At 42.7% G+C, this 22100-nt stretch overlaps 2 pseudogenes; both read left to right on the forward strand.

The window, feature by feature from the left end:
• Nucleotides 1-1816: 1816 nt before the first annotated feature.
• On the forward strand, nt 1817-18030 carry LOC111825966 (annotated as a pseudogene).
• Nucleotides 18031-21395: 3365 nt separating this feature from the next.
• Nucleotides 21396-21871, forward strand: LOC102417908 (annotated as a pseudogene).
• Nucleotides 21872-22100: the final 229 nt, after the last annotated feature.

The following is a 22100-nucleotide window of genomic DNA, read 5'->3' on the forward strand; positions in this document are numbered from 1 at the left end:
TATATATACTACATAGATACAAGTTCTTTAGCAGATCTACATTTTGAAAATATTTTCTCTTAGTGTGTGGCTTGTCTTTCATTTTCTTAGTGTTTTTCAAAAAGCAATCACTTCATTTTTATGAAGTTCAATTTTATAATTATTTTTCTTTTATGGGTTGTGTTTTTTGTGTCCTATGTAAGAAATCTTTTCTCAATCTAACTTTTCTTTTGGAAAAATGTAGGTTTAGGTCTATGCTCCCTTTCAAATTAATTTTTTATTTGGTATGAAGTAAGGATGAAGCTTTATTTTTTTGCTTATGGATACCCATCTGTTCCAACACCATTTTTAAAAAAGATTATTCTTACTTCCATTGAATTACCGTGGATCATTGACTACATATTTGTGGTTCTATTCTTGGCTCTTTAGTCTGTTCTATTGATCTGTACATCTATCCTTATGCCAATATCATACTCTCTTGATTACTATAGCTTTATAGTAAATCTCAAAATCAAGTCACATGAGTTCTTCCAACTTTGTTCTTCCTTTACAAGACTGTTTTGGCTATTCTGGGTCCTTTGCATTTCTATATAAATTTTAGAACCTGCTTATCTGTTTCTACAAAAAAAATTCTGCCAAAATTTTATCTGGTATTACATTGAATCTATGGATCAATTTAGGGAGAATTAACATTTTAACAATATTGAGTTTCTGATGTATGAACACAACATATCTATTAGGTATTCTTAAATTTCTCTCAAAACAGTTTTACAATTTTCAATGTACAGGTCTTGTACATATGTTGTTAAATTTATCCCTAAGTATTGCATGATTTTTATTCTATTGTAAATAATATCTTTAAATTTTAATTTCCAATTGTTTATTGCTAATAAGAAATACATCTGACTTTTGCATGTTGACCTTATATCCTGAGAGCTTGCTGAAATCACTTAAAGAACTAGTACTTTTTGTAGAGATTCCTTAGGATTTTCTATATAGATGGTCATGTTACCCACAGGCCATTTTTTATGTTAAATTCTAACTGGGAGTTCCCAGACTGATACTAATATGCTAGTGATAAACTTTCAAACTCTAAATCTAAGTGAGGTCAGATCAGGTTAGTAGTTAGAAATTTTAAAAAATTACTTGATGCCCTAACCGGTTTGGCTCAGTGGATAGAGCGTCAGCCTGTGGACTGAAGGGTCCCAGGTTCGATTCCGGTCAAGGGCATGTACCTTGTTTGCGGGCACATCCCCAGTGAGGGGTGTGCAGGAGGCAGCTGACCGATGTTACTCTCTCGTCGATGTTTCTCTCTATCCCTCTCCCTTTCTCTCTGTAAAAAATCAATAAAATATATTTTTAAAAAATAAAAATTACTTGAGTTTTACCAGTTAGAATGCAGGCCCAGACAGACGGGCTTTTTTTGTCCTTTCCTAATACCAGGAAGCAGTTTTTCAGTCCACCTGTCTCTGAGCCTTTGGAAGTCTCAACTTTATTAAGGGGGACTTATTCCCAACTCCCTACCTTATGAGTTGCCAAGACTTTTTTAAAAATTCAAGTCTCGTTATCAAGATAGGGAAAACCCCATCTAACCTTGACCCAAGGGTACCTGAGTGAAAGCTCACTTGCTTCCTGCTCCGATTTTTACCTTCTTTTTTTTGGGCTCCCAAGTATCAGTTATCCATTTGCTGCTTGACAAAACAACACTAAGACTTAGTGAACTTTCATGCAGCAATGATTTTTTTATGTCTCACAGGTTTGTGGGTTGAACAAGGGTTTCCTCTGCTGGTTTTGCCTGAGGTCATTAATAAAGCTGCATTCAGCTGGAGGGTCCAAGATGGCCACTCTGGTAACGGGCAGTCAATGCTTGCTATTGGCTTATGCATCTTAGTTCTTGACTACATAGCCTCTTATCCTCTACTAAGCTATACCAACTTCCTTACGTGGCAGTCGTAGGGCAGTGTTTCAAAGATATGAAGTAGAAACTAAGGTTTCTTCAGGCCTCGTGTCAGAGTCACATAACATCATTCTAACCACATTCTATTGGTTAGAAGCTCTTGTATAATATAGAATTTGACTAGTCTTTGCCCCTGCTTCCTGGAAGACAGAGTTTAAATCACTGGCATTTCCTGAGTAATAGAAATTCCATTGGATAACACTTAAGTTTATGCTGTGAGAAAAATGACTCAGGATAGGGTTGGTCCCCAGAAAGATCAACTGTGTGATTAGAGGGTTGGGGCTTTGAGCGAGTCCAATCTCCAGCAAGGGAAGAGGAGCTGGACATTGAGTTTAATCATATAGTCAATGATTCAATTGATCATGGCTGTGTAATGAAACCCTAATCAAAACTCTGGACCCCCAAGCTCAGTCAAGCTTTCTGGTTAGTGAATACATTGACGTGACAAAATGATGATACAACCTGATTCTACAGGGAGAGAGAGAGAGAGAGAGAGAGAGAGAGAGAATAGAAGCCCTGCATCTATCCTATGTGTCTCTTCATTTGGCTGGCCCTGACATATATCCTTTATAACAAAACTGTTATTGTAAGTATAGTGCTTTCCTGAATTCCATGAGTCATACTAATGAATTACTGAATCTGACGGGGGGTGGTCATAGGAGCCCTCCATCTTTGTAGCTTGTTGGTCAGAAGTGCAGGTGGCTGTGGACTCCACTTGTGGCTGGCATCTGAAGTGGAGCAGCTTTGTTGGAGATCATGCCCTTTAACCTGTAGATTCTGACAGTAATGCCAGATGGTAAGCATTAGAATTGAATACTATTTCAGCACACCAGTTGGTATCAGAATACCAGGGCAGTCCAGGTTTAAAGGCTGAGGGAATAGACTATCTTTTGAGACAAGCAGCAGTAAAGTCACACTGCAGAGAGGTGTGCATACTGGGAAGGGGGAAATTTGTGGCCATTACACAGTCTATTACACCTACATTATTTTTTTCTATTTTTAAGACTTAGTAGTAACACAAGTGATTATACTTTATTTTACATATATATATTTTTAAATATATTTTATTGATTTTTTACAGAGAGGAAGGGAGAGGGATAGAGAGTTAGAAACATCGATGAGAGAGAAACATCGATCAGCTGCCTCCTGCACACTCCCTACTGGGTATGTGCCTGCAACCAAGGTACATGCCCTTGACCGGAATCGAACCTGGGACCCTTGAATCCACAGGTCGATGTTCTATCCACTGAGCCAAACCAGTCAGGGCTATTTTACATATATTTTATTGTTTTATACTTAGTCTGTAATATTCACACTTTAAAAATTATAAAAAATATTCATGTGGCTATGTGTACACCTAGAGTGATACTTCTTTATTTCGGTGTTATCATTTTAGTGACAAATGACAACAAAAGAAAGTACACAGATGATCCATTTTCTCTTTTTAGGCTTCACCACAGCACTTTGACATGTTTCATCATCTACACTAATAAAAGAGAAACATGGTAATTAGCGTACGACCGCTACCCTTCCCATTGGCTAATCAGCATATCCTTATGCAAATTAACTGTCAGCCAAGATGGCGGCCGGCAGCCATGCACTGAAGCGAACAGGGAGGCTTGCTTGCTCCATTGATGGCGAACTCCAACGTTCTTCGCCTGACTTGCTGACCTCTGAGCTGTAACTCTAGGAAAGATTGTAACAAATATAGAAGCTAAACAAAACCCCAGAAACCAGCTTTCAGCCAGCCGAGATCTCAGAGCTGGAGTTATACATTGTTTCGATTATAGAACACAAACAAACCAGATACCTGCTTTCAGCAGCGGAAGCCTCAGAGCTAGAGCCAGAGCTAAAGCTGGCCCAGAATAAAAAAAGAAAAAGAAAAAAGGAGCGGTTGGGAGCTTCAGTCAACTGCCAGCCTGAAAGCAGCCCTCAGCCCCTCACCCAGACTGGCCAGGCACCCCAGTGGGGACCCCCACCCTGAAGGGTGTGTGACCAGCTGCAAACAGCCATCATCACCTCATCCAGGCTGGCCAGGCACCCCAGTGGGGACCCCCACCCTGATCCAGGACACCCTTCAGGGCAAACCAGCCGGCCCCCAGGCCTCTATCCTATATAGTAAAAGGGTAATATGCCTCCCAGCACCGGGATCAGTGGAGCCACGAGGCCTCCTGGCACCGGATCAGCGTGATAGGGGGCAGTGCCCAAACCCCCTGATCGCCCTGCGGCTCTGTGAGTGACAGGGGGCGGGGCCACAACCTCCCTATCCGCCCTGCTCTGTTCATGACAGGGGAAGGCGCCCCAACCCCCTGATCAGCCCTGCTCTGTGCCTGATAGGGGGGAACTCCCCAACCCCCTGATCGGCCCTGCTCTGTGCGTGACAGGGGGGAGCTCCTCAAACCCCTGATCGGCCCTGCTCTGTGCATGACAGGGGGGAGCTCCCCAACCCCCTGATTGACCCTGCTCTGTGCGTGACAGGGTATGAAGCCCCAACCCCCCTGATGGGCCCTGCTCTGTGCATGACAGGGGGCAGCGCCCCAACCCCCTGATTGGCCCTGCTCTGTGCGTCACAGGGGGCAGCGCCCCAACCCCCTGATTGGCCCTGCTCTGTGCATCACAGGGGGTATCGCCACAACCTCCCCATCGACCCTGCCTTGAGTGTGATAGGGGGCGGTGCCCCAACCCCCCAATCAGCCCTACCATGAGCGTGACTGAGGGTGGCATCGCAACCTCCCAATCCGCCCTGCTCTGTGCATGACAGGGGGCGGCGCCCCAACTCCCCAATCAGCCCTGCTCTGAGCCTGACCAGGGGCTGCACCTAGGGATTGGGCCTGCCCTCTGCCACCCAGGAGCAGGCCTAAGCCAGCAGGTTGTTATCTCCCGAGGGGTCCCAGACTGCGAGAGGGCACAGGCCGGGCTGAGGGACCGCCACCTTCCCCCCCGAGTGCACAAATTTTTGTGCACCGGGCCTCTAGTGTTCTTATAATGCTGGCTTGGTGGTGATTAACTCCTTTAGCCTTTTTTTGTCTGGGAAGCTCTTTATTTGACCGTCTATTTTGAATGATAACCTTGCTGGATATAGTAATCTTGGTCTCAGATCCTTGCTTTCCATTACCTTGAGTACTTCATGCCATTCCCTTCTGGCCTATAGAGTTTCTGATGAGAAATCAGGTTTCAGCCTTATGGGAACTCCTTTGTAGGTAACAGTTTTCTTTTCTCTTGCTGCCTTTAAGATTCTCTCTTTGTCTTTAATTTTTGGCATTTTAATTATGATGTGTCTGGGCGTGGGTCTGTTTGGGTTCTTCTTGTTTGGGGTTCTCTGTGCTTCTTGAACATGTGTGACTTTTTCCTTTACCAGGTTAGGGAAGTTTTCTACCATTATTTTTTCAATCACCTTCTCTATTCCTTTTTCCCTTTCTGCCTCTTCTGGCACACCTACTATTCTAATATTGTTAAGTTTCTCATTGTTCCACAGCTCCCTTAAGCTGTCTTCCTGTTTTGTTTTGTTTTTTATTGTTTTTTCTTTTGGGTTCTCTAATTGAGTGATATTTTCAACTCTGTCTTCTAATTCACTGACTCAATCTTCAGCTTCCCCTAATCTGCTGTGCATTCCTTCCAATGTGTTCTTTATTTGTGTTATGTCATTCTTTATCTCAGACTGTTCTTTTTTCATAGTTACTATATCTTTTTTCATACTGTTGAGCATTTTTAACATTACTCTGAACTCCGTTTCATATAAATTTCTCATTTCTGCTTCATTTATCTCTTCTTCTGGAGAATTCGCTAGTTCTTTCATTTGGGGGTTGTTTCTTTGTTTCCTCATTTGGGTTGTCTGTTTGGGTTTGTGACTATATATTAGGTAGATACTCTGCACTTCTCAATCTCTAGTGCAGGACACTGTTAAAAGCTATTTTTTACTAATTTGGATCAGGCATAGACTCAAAGCCTCCAGGGACCACCTCTGTCTACAGACTAATAGGATTCCAATTGAATTGCCCCCAGGCAATCATCCTCAGGTGTGGCAAGAGTTTTTCAACAGGGTGGGGCAGTTGCTTCTGCCTGGGGGCTAATTGTTACTTCTAATCTCTTAAGTGGCCTCAGGGCAAGGTGTTTTCTAATAGGGTGTGTCAACTGTCTTCCCCCCAGGCAAGGCAGATGTCTATGTGAGAAAAATGTCCTGTGCTGTGTGAGGGAATGACTCAGCCCAGGAAACTTGGGGAGTCTGCCTTCTGAGCTCTATCCCCCGAGTCCCCAGTCCTGGGTTCTGCTCTCACAGCTCCAGTCCACTTCATCCTCCCTCTGCCAGAGAACAAGGTGGGTGGCTCCACAGGGAATTTTTGTGCATTGGCCCTTTAAGAGGTTGCCCAAACTTTCAACTGCCACTCCCTGATGTTATGCCCAGATTTCAGGATCCCCAAGAAACCACATCAGGGAGCCAGCCAGGTCTGATGCAAAAGCATAAGAGTCTTTATTTGAGCTAGCTCGGCTCCCCCACCTTGCCGACGCAGCAGCAGGAAGCAGAGAGAGAGAGAGAGAACTCTGTGTGGAGAGGGGTTTTATAGGGGGTTGGAGTAAGGGGAGGAGAAAGGGCTGTGGGCCTTGCCGATTGGCCAGGCACAAGTCGGTGTCTTGTTCCTGGGTGTGGCTAGCAGAGGCTTAGACTTCCGGGAAGAAGCTCCTTGCCAAGCACGTGGCCAAGGTAAGATGGAGGGCATAGCACTTACCCTGGGGCAAGATGGAGGGCCTAGCCCTCGCCCTTTCATTCCCCCCTTTGTCTTGGAACTTCCGGCTCAATCATGAGATGGACTGCATTTCTATTCCACCGTTGCTAGAGGCCCAAACTGGGCACACAGAACTATCAACTGAACTATCCCTATATGCTTAACAAATGGTCCAGTGGAAGGGAAAGAAACCATTTTAGCTTTAGCAACTTCTATTGAAATAGGATTTTTCTTCTTAAAATTCCTCCAAGGCTATCAAAAAGCCAAATCAAGATTAATTTATCTACTGTCCTGATCTTTGCATAAACACAACAAGAATGGTAACTGACTACCTTTGCTGGAATCTCATGGTTGAATTTTCTCAGACAGGGCTCTTTAAAACATGATACTCCAAAGTTTTCCGTTAATAAAACCACTATTAGGAACCAGTCTTATTGAATCTATGCAAAGAAATGCATTGCCATGACTTATTTAGCATTGCCAATATTTCAGAGGAATTATATAAGGAGAAAAACATACTGATCTGCTCTAAGATTTTCTGACTTTCCTTGTCAATTCCTTTTAACAAAACAGTAACTATTGGCATTAAACCTTCTTTCTATGCATAACCATGCCTCAGACCTTCTATTCCAACTACCCCTGACATGGCATGGTTACGCAGGCCTGCAAGACAGTATACAGGCTGCCAACCGTCAACTGTCTCAACAGAGACCAAAACCTGATGGGCACTCTTCCCTGCCCAGTTGGGTACCTGCCCTCTTGGCAGCTAGACACCCTTTACTTTTGGGGCTCACCCCACACAGTCCCCTTCCAGGATAGCCAACATACATTAAAACCTGCAAGAGAATCAAAGGTCAATATAACATATCAATACAATGACTAAAGTCTATTCTTGACCTTCCTATAAATTGTCCTTGTCTCTTTGGAGCCATGTCCATGAAGATGGAGGCATCATCTAAGTCTATTACACAGTATTGTGGGGGCTCCCGGCAGCAGGAGTGATCGCGAGCAATGTTACCAGCATCAGGCAGGTCGAGCACGCTGTAGCTTGAGCTTGAGTGGGTGGCGTTGATCTCGATCGGCGCTCCATTTGGTGACGAAGTCTTCCCGGATCACGGATGGACCCAGGTCTCGACACCGTCTACCTTGAGAGCTGTGGGGGTCGTCAGCACCACAGTGTAGGGACCCTTACAATGTGGCTCGAGGGTCTCCTGGCGGTGCCTTCTGTCGTAGACCCAATCTCCTGGTCTGTGCTGATGAGGAGTTGGGGTTGGGCTGGTCTCCTACAGATTCTAGGGCCTGTTGCCTTCCTTTCACAGGCAGGGGGAAGGGCCCATGAAATCTCTGCCCTGAGGAACTGTGAGCCCCACCCTTAAATGTCCCAATCAGACTAGAAAAGCCACAAATACCTTTTAAATCTACCCCAGAATTCCAAAATCCCAACCCAGCACAGAATATCACATAGCAAATCAAAGTTCCCAGCAAACAAACAGACAGAGATGTTTACTAGTTAGGCGGGCCGATTCCACCTCTGACAGAGAGCAAGCGCCCTTAGGGAAAGATCCCAGGGGCCGCTCAGGGTACTTTGCTATCAGTCAGAGCACTCAGCCTCAAAGAAATCAAGCGTGTGGTTGTTTTTTTTTTAGACACAAACAGAAATTTCACTAGCTGAACAATTTTCAATAAAGACAGATAACATTTCCCATTAAAAACTTTGAATCACCACAGGAGAAAACAAAACAAAACAGAAATAAACAAAAACACTTTTACACAGGCGCATGCCACATTTACAGCACAAAATACCAACAGATAACCTAGTTTGATTAACATATTATCTAGAGCCCTTGGGTAACCTGGGTTAAACTTAGGCATGTTATCTAAATTACAGTCCTGGGTCTCCAGAACACTGAGTTGATAAGTTAACTGGAGCCCTCCGATCCTGGGACAGCTATGCTGCCCCTCCCAGGCAAAGGAAAAATGTGCCCTCTAAGCCCAGTATGAAACCACAGTTTCTACCTGAAATAATTGTACTTTACTTTAGAAATTGGATTACTGCTATTAGTCCTTTTTAAAGACTTTGACATATTAAATAAATCTGAGAGGCAAGCACACTTCCTGCCCCGTAAAACTCCGCCTTAAAGCTCCACCCTTGACTAAATCAGAGGGAGGGGCCTTTGCTGTTTCAAGATGGTGGCCCCCAGGGGAGTGGCAAGTCATGTGGCTGACATGGCGGCTGCCAAGTCATGCAGCCCAAAATGGTGGCTGTCTACACTGTTTTTTTGCAAATCAGGACCAATAAGCAAAGGCATTTAGTTACCACAATTACACAATTTTTCCCAATTCAATCTGAACCTTAAACTTTTAGCTGGCAAGTCAAAATATTCAGCAATTCTCAATCAGTAACATCTTTAAGAATAAACTTTAAAAATGCAAGACATACTTAACCAACAGATTTAATTCTGTCCTCTAGATTTTTCATGAGGCAAATTAGAGTAAACTTTACTTTTTACTTTCAAGCGGCTCTGGAAAACCACATTTGAGCCTTGCAAAACAGGTTCTGGCCTACCTGGTCTTTTCAGACGTAAATTGACCACATTCTTTAAGATTTTGCTACAGGCAGGAGGCGACTATCCCCTTCCTCCATTAAGAACAACCTTTAAAAACTGTTCTTTATTATGGAAATGCCAATCCTGCTGCTAAAATCTAGCTGGCATCTTTTTTTTTCCTTTGGGTAAATGATCAGTCTTGGGCTCCATCCTGCACATCTGCAAAGAGACTCTAGCTCAAAACTCTATCCAAAATCAGACAGTGCACGCATTAGTTTTAAGCCAGCTTTTCTCTCTACACGTGCACAGAAATCCCATACGCATTTACTTGGGGAGGTGGTGACCTGTTTTCACACATCCTCACTCAGATGCCCGCCCGACCGAAGTCATGGAGCCACACAAAGGAGGGGAGAGGGCAGGCCCCCTTCCTCCACACTCACACACTTTCACCAGACATTCACTCAGAGTTTAAACAATAACAACTTCCCAACTCCTGAGGGAGCTCTACAGCCTCCCCCAATCTCCTTGAAATGATCAATCACAATACCCAAAGGAGCAGTCTGAGTCCGTCCCATAACATCCGTCCAGTAAGTCCACAGAAAACAGAAAAACACAGACACAGACAAACAGAGGGCCCCAAAGAACAGCCTTCCAATTCCATGGAAGCAACTAGACAATGGCCTTATGTCAATCCGGCAGGAGCGACCCGCCTCGTCTCAAATCCGCAAGGGGAAACCACATCCCTTGTGAGAGGCATACTCATCCCTCCTGGGGAGCAGAACGTCTTCCAACTCTCCCCCGCCCGTGGTCCTTCAGCAGTGCATCCACCTAGACCGCTTCGGGCACTACAGAATTTCAGAAGTGAGCTCACACAAGACAGATAAAGAACAAGTCCCTGAACAGAGGCAGTAGAAAACTGCCTAGGAATGCTTCTCTTCTACCTTTTTTAAAAGATAGGCCAGATTCGAACCCTTAGCCAGTCCGAGTTTTGACGGTGAGTACCATCTAGAAGCCATCCTTCCAGATACAGGACAAGTCCCTTAGAGATAACATATATCACACAGAACAGAATACACAACACACAGACACTTACCGTGGCCAGTCAGACTCTACGGATTGGGGGGGTCCCTCAATGGTTTTGGGGATCCCGGACGAGCCCCCAAATGTTATGCCCAGATTTCAGGATCCCCAAGAAACCACATCAGGGAGCCAGCCAGTCCGATGCAAAAGCATAAGAGTCTTTATTCGAGCTAGCTCGGCTCCCCCACTTTGCCGACACAGCAGCAGGAAGCAGAGAGAGAGAGAACTCTGTGTGGAGAGGGGTTTTATAGGGGGTTGGAGTAAGGGGAGGAATAAGGGCTGTGGGCCTTGCCGATTGGCCAGGCGCAAGTCGGTGTCTTGTTCCTGGGTGTGGCTAGCAGAGGCTTAGACTTCCGGGAAGAAGCTCCTTGCCAAGCACATGGCCAAGGTAAGATGGAGGGCGTAGCATTTACCCTGGGGCAAGATGGAGGGCGTAGCCCTTACCCTGGGGCAAGATGGAGGGCCTAGCCCTTACCCTGGGGCAAGATGGAGGGCCTAGCCCTCGCCCTTTCACCTGACAGCACCCCACTGCTTTTCACAGCTAGATGGTATGTGGGTACCCTCCTCAGTTTGGTGCTCTCTTCTGAGGAGCCCAGCTTTGGGATTAGATCCCAGAGGCACTCCTCACCCCCCACCCCCACCCCAGCCCCCAGCTGAAATATCTCCTGGGACTTCAGTTGCCATCTGTGGGAGCCTGGCCAGTCCTTTCGCCCCTCTGCCCCTTCTACCAATCTCTATGCGGTCTCCACCTTCGGTCCTTGGGTATCAGGGTTCTCTCCTGTGAGTTTTCCGTTGATTATTCAGGAAGCCTTTCTATATTTTAGTTGTAATTCCAGCTTATTCCTGGGAGCATGTTTGTCTACACCTACATTCTTGCTGGTTCAGCTCTTCTTCTAAATATATACATATATTGATTTCAGAGAGGAAGGGAGAGGGAGAGAGAGATAGAAGAATCAATGATGAGAGAGGATCGTTGATTGGCTGCCTCCTGCAAGCCCCACACTAGGGATGGAGCCCGCAACCCAGGAATGTGCGCTGACTGGGAATCAAACCATGACTGCTTGGTTCATAGGCCGGCTCTCAACCACTGAGCCACGCCGGCCAGGCTCAGGTCTTCTTTTAAAAGAGTGTTTCTTGTATCTTATCCAGCACTTCTAGATTTTTTTATAGAAAGATTTTTCCAGTTATCAGTTCACAATACTGCCAGAAAAATAATCTCTCCTTATTACTTACTGTACATAGTCAGTGTGGTAGTTAGAGGCTAAGAAGGAAAGGCTGAAAAGAAAAACCCTTCCAGTAGCACAGAAAGATCCATTTGAAAGAAATCTAGAGAACAGTTAGAGAAGATGATGGGATAGGAAGCACTGGTTAAATGTGTGAAAAGAATGAATTATCTAGGAGGCTGCGACGGGGGTGTTTACTTTGAGAAAAACAAAAGTGTATAAAATAAAGAAGAAACATAGTATAAAACATAGCAGAAACAGAAAGAATATACAGTAAAATATGAAAAGGCCATAGAAATCCTCCCTGGAAAAAAAATTCCTGCAAGAAAGATGTCTCTTCTCAGACAAAAATAAAAATGCTTCAAACTACTATCCTTTTTTACCTCCAGAAATAAAAAATTCACTGAAAACTGATATTCTCCATCCCCCCCCCCCACCCCTGTGACTTAAACAAAATTTTACTTCTTGCTCCTGCCCATCGCAGGTCCATCTTGGCTCATGGTAATCACAAGGAGCACAGGACAGAGAGGAGATCGCCATCTCAAAAGCTGTCAGTGCCCTTGTCAGAGCCCTGGCTCACTGGCCAGACTAAGGACTGATATTCTTAATACTGTCCTGCTCGTACAGTGTTGTACTTCAATTTAAAGTCACCGATACAGTGACTGAAATTGGAATAATCAGACAGAGGTGCTTAGGGGAGTTGTAGTTGACGTTCCCTAGCAGGCCTCAGCACAGGAGTTGTTTTCATTCTGTGACTGCATCTGCTGAGTGTGCAGATCCACTAAAAGTACCAGGGCTTCTCCAGTAAAGCTAGAGTTACAGATCACTTCCATCAGGTCAGTCCCTTGGGGGGAAGGGGAAAGGGACAACGGGAAGTGGGATTAAGAACATTTGGCAGGGGATAGAGAGTCCCTTAGGTAGTTATGGATTCTGGTTTACACTGAAGGGTGTAGAAAAGGTCGGTGCCCCACCTCTAAGCATCAGCAAGAACTCTTTCCTACCTGGACATCCTCCATCTCAAGTCTGGTTCATGTATCAGATGTTGGTGATTTGAAACTCAGGCCAGGCTGCTTCTGTGTCTGTGTTGGATTACCTGACCCAGCTCTTCTTATCTGTAGATGGTAGGACCCAAGTGCCTTCATGAGGCCAACAAAGGATCAAGTGGGTATTGAGCTGTTCTTTGCACTTTTATTAAAACTTCTGTGGGACACAGAGCATATTCTTGCTTCTATAGTACAGTGAAGTGGGAAAAACAGTGAACTGAAAAACTCACATCTCTTATACAAGAACGTTCGTAGCAGCTCTATTCATAGTGACCAAAACCTGGAAATAACCCAAATGTCCATCAGCAGGTGAATGGATAAATAAATTGTGGTATACACTTACAATGGAATAATGTTCAACAACACATGCCTACAAATACATGCAATAGGATGGATGAAATTCAAAAACAGTATGCTCAGCTAAAGAGGCCTTATACAAAAGCATATGTGTTGTATATTCTAAATTTCATTTATATGAACTTTTAGAACAGGAAAACTCATCTGCTGGACTCATTCACCACCTTTCCACTGCTATGGTAAGCTAACTACACTGGCATTCTTTTGGTTCTTTGAGGTCAATTAGTACCTTCTGCCTAGAGCGCTTGTTCATACTCTTCCCCCTGAGTAGAATATTCTTTCTTCCCCCTTCAATTGAATTTTACTCCTCCAGTTTACATACGCTTGCTTATTTTTTTTAGAAGGAAAACTTCCCTAAAACCCAGACTTAGGTTAGCTCTCAGAGCACCTTTCACGTCTCTTTTATCACAATTATCCTAAAAATAAATACATAAATATTGATATGATTACTTGTTAGGGGCCTGCTCTGCCTTAGACTGTGAATAATGTCAGGGACTATCTATGTCTATTCACTGTTCTATTCCCAACTCCTAGCACCATTTTTGAAAATATAGTAGGCAGATAGTATTTGTGGATTAGATAGCCAAATGAATGAGTCTCTACATATTTTCATATTCTCATTTTCCAAAAAAAAATGGTGATCTTTGATCACCTTTTCACATGACATTGGTTTTGTTATGTTATTCTCTATACAGAGAATAAAATGAATCTTCTCTAATCTGGTTACTCAATTTTTTTTTCCTATTGCTAGTTTTTAAAGTTAATTTTGGCTCTGAAACTTGTTTTAGCAGCATCATATAAATTGTTACGGTCATCATCAAATTTGGGAAATCGCCTATCAAGTTGCTTTCATGTATGAGGTACAAGATTACAAGGCATCTGAAGACCTCTTGTGCTGGGACAAACCTTAAAGACTCTGCATTGTCAACATTCATTAACAGTCTTCAGTAGGAAGAGTCCTGGAAGCCATTCCTACACTAGGACAACTGGCAATAATTTAACTATCCATGAAAAATGCTTGCAAACTACGTAAATACACTCCACTAAATCCAAACTAAATGTGCCAAATTCAACTTCCCCTCAGCCAGATCCCCAAAATGCCTAAGGACACTCCAATGCCTCCTAAAATGAGGGAAGGCTAAGGAGTGGTAGAGTGGTCTTAATCTGTTGTGGTTACATTTTTTAAATATATATATATTTTATTGATTTTTAGAGAGGAAGGGAGAGGGAGAGAGAGATAGAAAAATCAATGATGAGAGAGAATCATTGATTGGCTGCCTCCTGCATGCCCCCCACTGGGGATCAAGCTCACAACCCAGGTATGTGCCCTTGGCCAGAATCAAACCTGGGACCCTTCAGTCTGAAGGCCAACACTCTATCCATTGAGCCAAACCAGCTAGGGCTAAAATATATTTTTACTGAGCCCAGCTGGCGTGGCTCAGTGGTTGAGCATTGACCTATGAACCAGGAGGTCACGGTTCAATTCCTGGTCAGGGCACTTGCCTAGGTTGCTGGCTCCATCCCCAGTAGGGGACAAGCCTCCTCCTGCATGCCCTACAGGCTCCCAGCCTCAGTCCAAGTTTTATCCACCGCGCATATGTCTAGAGATACCTAGTAAACTGGTGGGAAGAGCTAAAGAATCCTTTGCAAGAAAGAAGGAGCTCTGGTGAGAAAATTTATCCTGAGAGACAGATTGATACATTCAACTCAGTAGCAAAGCCCTTGGTGTCCACAATAAGAGGTGATTTTCTAGCTAAGCCTTCAGCGGACCATGTCTCATCCTTTGTGAGTTGAGGGATACATTATGAATAAATGCTAAAATAACTATTTCATTGAAATAACCTTGTAAGTCATTGGACCAAAGAATTTTGTTGGGAAACTTTCTAAAACTCCACAATTTCTTAGAATTTCAAAAGTCCGAGTGATATCTTCAAACCTTAAAACAGATCAGTTGACTGAATAATAAAATACTCTCAATCCTGTCTATGCAGTTTCATATTCAAATATAATAAGAAGCTATTTATTTATATGCATTTTATATTGTTATGCATAATTAAAGCAACAATATTTTTATTAAAACATTTTTAAGTTGGTGTGTAACATTCTTCTGAGTCTTACATTGGGCCAATCCATTTTCAGGTTGACACAATTAGCTAAATACTGGGAAAAGGAAAAAAGGAGAAAGCAGCAGATTCTATATTTAAAAAAACTTTTAATAATAATTTAAAAAAATATTTTTATTGATTTCAGAGAGGAAGGGAGAGGGAAAGAGAGAGAAAAACATCAATAATGAGAGAGAATCATTGATTGGCTACCTCCTCCTGCATGCCACACTGGTGATCGAGCCTGCAACCCGGGAATCGAACCATAACCTTCTGGTTCATGGGTCGACACTCAACCTTTGAGCCACACCAGCCAGGCTTTAATAATATTTTTAAAAATCTAATTCTGCTCCATTGTTGACCTTAATTCTTTCTATATCTGGAATGGAATTCAGGATAATAGCCATTAACATCTAATACTATTAATTGTGGCCCTCAAAATATCTCCTCTTTTTATGCACATCACTTGACAAATGATTTGGTTCATTTCTATTTTTTTTTTAATATATTTTATTGATTTTTTACAGAGAGGAAGGGAGAGAGATAGAGAGTTAGAAACATCGATGAGAGAGAAACATCGACCAGCTGCCTCCTGCACATCTCCCACTGGGGATGTGCCCGCAACCCAGGTACATGCCCTTGACCGGAATCGAACCTGGGACCTTTCAGTCCACAGGCCGACGCTCTATCCACTGAGCCAAACCGGTTCCGGCAATTTGGTTCATTTCTAATGAAGCACCAGCACTATGCCTTGAATAGGGAAGGCAGGAGTGGTACAGTCCAATATTAAATAACCATCACTGTTAGCCAGTCAAACATATACACAGAGTCCAGAATCTTTTTATTTAATTGAACAAATATTTATTGAGTTCCTATAGATGCCGGGCATTTTTCCAAGCATGTGAGATACATCAGTGAACAAAATAAACAAAGATTCCTAATTACACAGAGCTTATATTCTTTTTTAAAAATATGTATATTTTTATTGATTTTAGAGCGGAAGAAAGATACAGAAAGTCAATGATGAGAGAGAATCATTGATAGGCTGCCTCCCGCACGCCCCACACTGGGGATTGAGCCTGCAACCCTGACATGTGCCCTTTACCCATATGCCCTTGACCAGAATCAAACCTGGGACCCTTCAGTCTGCAGGCCAACGCTCTATCCACTGAGCCGAACTGGCTAGGGCCACAGAACTTATATTCTAGCAGAATGAACACCATAGTGCCTTGCTTCAAGTGTGGTTCAAGTTAATGTCAGATCTCTTAACTCAGAATGACAAGGAATAAAAGTTTGGAAAGGGTTCCTCTACTCTTCATATCAACCTCACCAACCCTCAATGGACAGGGTTCCTGCCATCTAGACTCACTTCGCTGCTCTACCTGGCTATCCCCCTCCTCCCTCTCTCAACCAGCACAGAAAAAACATCCTCCCCTTTAGCCCTTCCCTTGCTTTTCTCCTCCTTCCATGACACCTGCATACTTTCTCCAGGATCCTATCTCTTCTTCTATGCCTCTGGCACACTCAGCTCTATTCCGCTTTAGATGAGATCTGGGTGTGTGAAATCCTATCAGTGGAGTATATGCAATCAGAGTTTTTACATTGCAAAAACTGACCTCCCTCCTGTGTCAATATTCTTTTTTTAATTAAATTTATTGGGGTGATGTTCACTTCCTATATAAACCTAAAAATTATATAGGTTTCAGGTATACAATTCTACAACACGTCATCTGTATATTGTATAGTGTGTTCATCGCCCAAATCAAGTTTCCTTCCATCACCATTTATGCCCCCTTTACCCTCTCCTACCTCCCCCACTCCTCATTCTAAAAGTCTCTGTTTCTTCCTCTGCATTCAGTCACCCTGTCAAATGCCCTTTCTGTTTCCTGCAATAGGTGCTATGTTCCTTGCAACCAAAGAGAACCAACTTACAGCAATAATTAAAATAATATTAACAACAGTAGTCAATGTCATTAAGCACATACTATGTGCCAGCCGTTGTGCTAAACACTTTAGGTACTTTATCTCATTAGCTGTAGATTTTGTCTGTAACGTTTTTTGTAGTTGTTGTGGTGGTTGTTGTTTTTAATATATTTTTATTGATTACAGAGAGGAAGGGAGAGGGAGAGATAGATAACACATGCCCTACTGGGGATTGAGCCCACCACCCAGGCAAGTGCCCTGACAGAGAATCGAACTGTGACCTCCTGGTTCATAGGTCGATGCTCAGCCACTGAGCCACGCCGGCTGGGCACGTTTTTTAAAATAAATTTATTTTCCAATTTTAAATATTTTGGAATCATTTTATCTGGACGAACTTTTTCAGAAAGTTTGAAAAGCACATGAAAGTACAAAGAAATCCCTGTCCCATAATCCTGTTAATAAGAGATCAGTGGTTGACATTTTCTTCTTGCTTATGTCTAAGAAAATTTTTCATTCCCCACTATCACCCCAATTCCCTTGTCTTCCATCCATACTTCTGCTTCAAATTAGTAAACTAAGAGCACAGATACTTGGAAATATAGTAATAACATAGCAATAACACAAGAAACTTCAAATTGCCTGTTGAATACAGGGACAATATCTTGTCTGTGTCTTCATCCTCAACATTTAGTATAGAACCTGCCAGATAGTAAGTGCTAAATGAATCGATGTGTCAAAACCCAGTTTGACTATTTCCACCATTTTAGAGACTGTGGAGGCCTGCAGGGAACAGGACTTCTATAACAATAAATGTGTCTGGAAGGCTGTGGTCCGAGGCCACTTTTGCTGGCTATAACCAGAACCAGAGAAAGTACATTCTCTTCCTTTCTATCTAGGCAAAAGATGTGCTTATGTGTACAAAGCAAAGAATAACACAGTGACTCCCAGTGTCAAACCGAACAAAACCAGAGTCATCTGGGGAAAGGTAATTTGTGTTCATGGAAACAGTGGCATGGTCCGTGCCAAATTCCGAAGCAACCTTCCTGCTAAGTTCATTGGTCGCAGAATCCTTGTAATACTATACCCCTAAAGGATTTAAACTTACTGAAAAGTAAATACAAGTGGATTTGTTCTCTTGTATTTTTGTTAAAAAGAAAAACCCAATTTTACAGAGGTTCTTAACTGGCCTTTCCCCATTCTATTTTTTAAAAACCCAATACACTTGGAGACAAAACTAACTTCCATGGAAAGTTCTAGTCGCAGCAGCTGTTAGGCTCAATCAATCTCTGATTCTACAACAACAGTTTTGCAAATTTAAAGTGGCTTTCAGATTGACAAGTCCTGAGGCACTGGGGTATGTTCAAACACCCAACATTCCTTATTATGTTCACTATCTTGTGCTTTAGAAAGACTGAAAAGAGAACTGATGTAGACTAGAAATATTTTCAATAGAGTGGAAAGAAAAGAGTTTTCTGGGTAAGTTTCAATTTGTCAAAAATTCAATTAACAGGAAACTTCTTATTCCCTGAAAATCATGACAAATCTGTTATGATTAGAAGCAGAAACTGTTCTTATTATTAAATTTCCTGCAGATTCGCTGCTTAATTTTCTTTAGTCTCTGAGCAAGTCTATGAACATTTGAACTCTGAACAGTTTTTCTAAAATAGTATTTATCTAGGTACTCCACATCCAAGAACTATTTAGTTTCTGGAATTACTTGGAAAAATTCAGAAGACAGAAGTTGCGCAAATTCAGCACATTCCTTGGACAAGTCAGATAGTGCTGGCTACCAGTTCTGATGTGGTTACATTTCTAGTTAAACCAGAAATTCAAAGTTCAGCTACTGGTTCTTAAAATCTGACATAGTTATTATAATGCTACTTGATGGTTATAGAGATAGAAAATATTGCACTTATAACAAATTCTTAGTTAATAAAATGAACATAAAATAATTACTTGATTATTAAATCAGCTAACTCTGCCTTTAGTGCATTGAATTTTGCACAGCCTCATTTAGAACATTACATATTCTCATTCCTAAAGTGCTTTTAAAATTCCAGTTTGGGACTTTTATATATCAGCTGACAAGTAAATACTTTGAGCCAAAGCTTGGTGGAGCTGTGTGCCAACCAACAGTTCCATTTTTTCAGTTTCTCCAATTTGCATATTGTTCTTTTCTTTTAAATTTACAACAGGTTTTTATTTTTGCTTTATTTATATTACAGCGTTTGACACCTAAAGAAATACATTTTCTCTTCAAATTTGGATGTGTATATAAATATTTGTCTGGACTTAGCACACTCAATGTCATGGTTTTTTGGCCTATGTCTGCTCTGAAATCAAGCTTTGTTGTCTACCCAGGAGCCCCGAGAACATAGAAAATAGCCAGAGTTTACAGTTCTTGGAAAATGAAAAGCAAATGAATTTGGAAAGGAAAACCAGTGAGAAAAAGGGTTCGATTCACCTTTGCAGGATCTGTACTGGGAACCGAAGTTGCTGTTGAGGGACATCTGGTTTGTCTTGGGTGTCTGGGACCTCACACCACCTTCGCTTCTGTAGTGGCTCATTCAAAGGCAGTTCCCACACAAGTTGGCTAAAAGAGTCAATACCCAACTACAGGGCTTGAGGGTTCTCATAGAGGTGGACTCTTTAAGGCCATCCTCTGAGCCAGAGGTTCCCAGTCTCAGGATCTGAGGTTTAACTTCCTTTACTACCCCCAGGGCATGGCAAGTTGTTCTGTCCTAAAACCCAGGGGCTGAAAATCTGATCTACACAGGGGAGCAGGGCTCTAGCATTTAGCAGAGGGGCTCAGGTATGTGCTAATGTGAATATCAGCAGTCAGGCTGGCCCAGAAATAGCGAGATAGGCCCAAACTACACACTACACAAACCTTTCTCCTGTAGTGTTCTGAGCCCAAAATTTAATGCTGCAAATAGCTCAGGCCTGAGGCAAAATGCCTCCAGAGGAAATATAACAGCTTTAATTCAGACTTGGTTGGTGCTGACCTCAAATTCTTCTCTTGCTATGGTCTTAATCTGGGGCTGGAGGATAGACAAAAGGATTACTGAATCATTTGTGAAGGCCTTGGTCAAAGAGCAGCTAGTGCTTATGACATGAATCCCCACAGGGTCAAAATCTCAGCTTGTTGGTTTAACAAAAGAATCTAAAAGTTAAGAAACAAAAAAAAATACTGGACAAGATGGGTCTAGAATCCTAAAACGACTATGGAAGAAACCTACTCTGAGCAATTTCTCAGTCTCACACTCACTTCTAGGAAGATGTTGCTACTGGTTATGAGCATTTTCCTGTGGTTCAGTGTGGGCCTTGCACCCTTCCCCAGCCTGCCAGGGAAGCAGGCAGGCACACACATTCCTGAGGTCCCCAGCCAGCCTGTTTACTCTACAGGTCCCTGTGGGGCCTATAGGGACCTGGAGAATCTGGCTTCCTGCCTTCAATTGAGAATCCAGAATCTGAGCCCACAAGACGAATCTACAGAGGAATACCCAAGATGATGAACACCAAGCTGAGAGAGTCTCAGGAGAGAGGTAGCTCCAACATATGAGCCGAGGCATTCAAACAGGGGTATGTGGAATGAGGAGGGAAGTACTGCCAGGCATTCATCTTCCCTTCTAGTAAGCTAGAAACAGGAGTAACTCTAGGATGTAGGGGGAAGGCAGGCAGACACGAGAAAATGGAAATCCATTTCATTCTGTAGACCGTTTTTCCTTTTAAGCTGGTTTGGCTTGAGAGAAAAAGTCTGTGCCTGAGAGCCTGCTTTTGCTCTTCCTTGACTAATTATAGTAGCAGCTATAGTCTGTGCAGTTCAGCTCCAAAAAACTGGGCTTCTGGAAAGTAGCTTCCAGGGCAAGGAGAAAAGTAGAAGGAGGTAGACCTAAGGGTCCTGGGTAATGGGGAACACCAAGGGCTCCTGAAAGCGGAGTCATTAACACCTGCTCCTTGGAAAGGCCATTTGATCTAAGTAACCAGGCTGGCCAGCTGAGGTGGAACCCATGTGGTTCTATCAGAAGGTGCAGCCAACACTAAGGCCAGGTAGTCACAGGGGATACCTCAGAAATGTGGGCAGGCTTCTAGGACAAGAGGCCCTGTTAGTACTGGAAGATGAATTAGGGATGGGACGCCCAGAGGGGCTGGCAATAAAGAAAAGCTGGCCCTGTTCAAAACAGCATTTGAATACTATAGCTAAGAAAAAGGCTCCTTATCCCCTTAATCCACACCTAGAATTGCATATTGTTCTTCTTTCATAAGAATAATGAGTAAGTGAAAAAATGAAAATGCAGATTCTAGAGATAAATTGAGATTCACAAACTTAACACAATTGAGAAAAATGTAGAAATAAGGTAAGTTGTTGGTCACAGCTTTATACATGTTCTATAGGTCTCTCTCAAAGGCAAAAATGTAGGTTCTTCCTTTCTGATCCGCATCTGCGGTGGAGTCGCTGCCAAGATGTAGATTTTCGTGAAAACCCTCATAGGGAAGAGCACTCTAGAGGTTGAACCTACGGATAGGATAGAAAATGTAAAGGCCAAGATCCAGGATAAGGAAGGAATTCCTCCTGATCAGCAAAGACTGATCTTTGCTGGTAAGCAATTGGAAGATGGACGTCCTTTGACTACAACATTCAAACGGAGTCCACTTTTCACCTTGTGTTGAGACCTCGTGGTGGTGCTAAGAAAAGGAAGAAGAAGTCTTACACCATTCCCAAGAAGAATAAGCATAAGAGAAAGGTTAAGCTGGCTGTCCTGAAATACCACAAAGTGAATGAGAAAGGCAAAATCAGTCGCCTTCTTCGGGAGTGCCCCTCAGATGAATGTGGTGCTGGAGTTTCTATGGCCAGCCACTTTGACAGACATTATTGCGGCAAGTGTTGTCTGACCTATTGCTTCAACAAACCAGAAGACAAGTAATCGTATTTGGGTTAATAAAAGACACAAACTAACATTTGATTGTTGAATTTTATTCCAGTGAATGTTTTTTAAGCATCAAAAGTTGATGGATCAAATTAATAAACTATACTTTGGCAGAATAATTCCATTATATTTAATATCAGCTGTCTAGATAATAAACCAGTTTGTGTTTCTGTCAAAAAAAAAAAAAAGCAAAACTTTAGCTTCAAAAATGAGAATGATGAAATTTGTTTCTCAGAAGGCA

The sequence above is a fragment of the Myotis lucifugus genome, unplaced genomic scaffold, assembly GCF_000147115.1.
Source record: "Myotis lucifugus unplaced genomic scaffold, Myoluc2.0 scaffold_48, whole genome shotgun sequence".
Lineage (NCBI taxonomy): Eukaryota > Metazoa > Chordata > Mammalia > Chiroptera > Vespertilionidae > Myotis > Myotis lucifugus.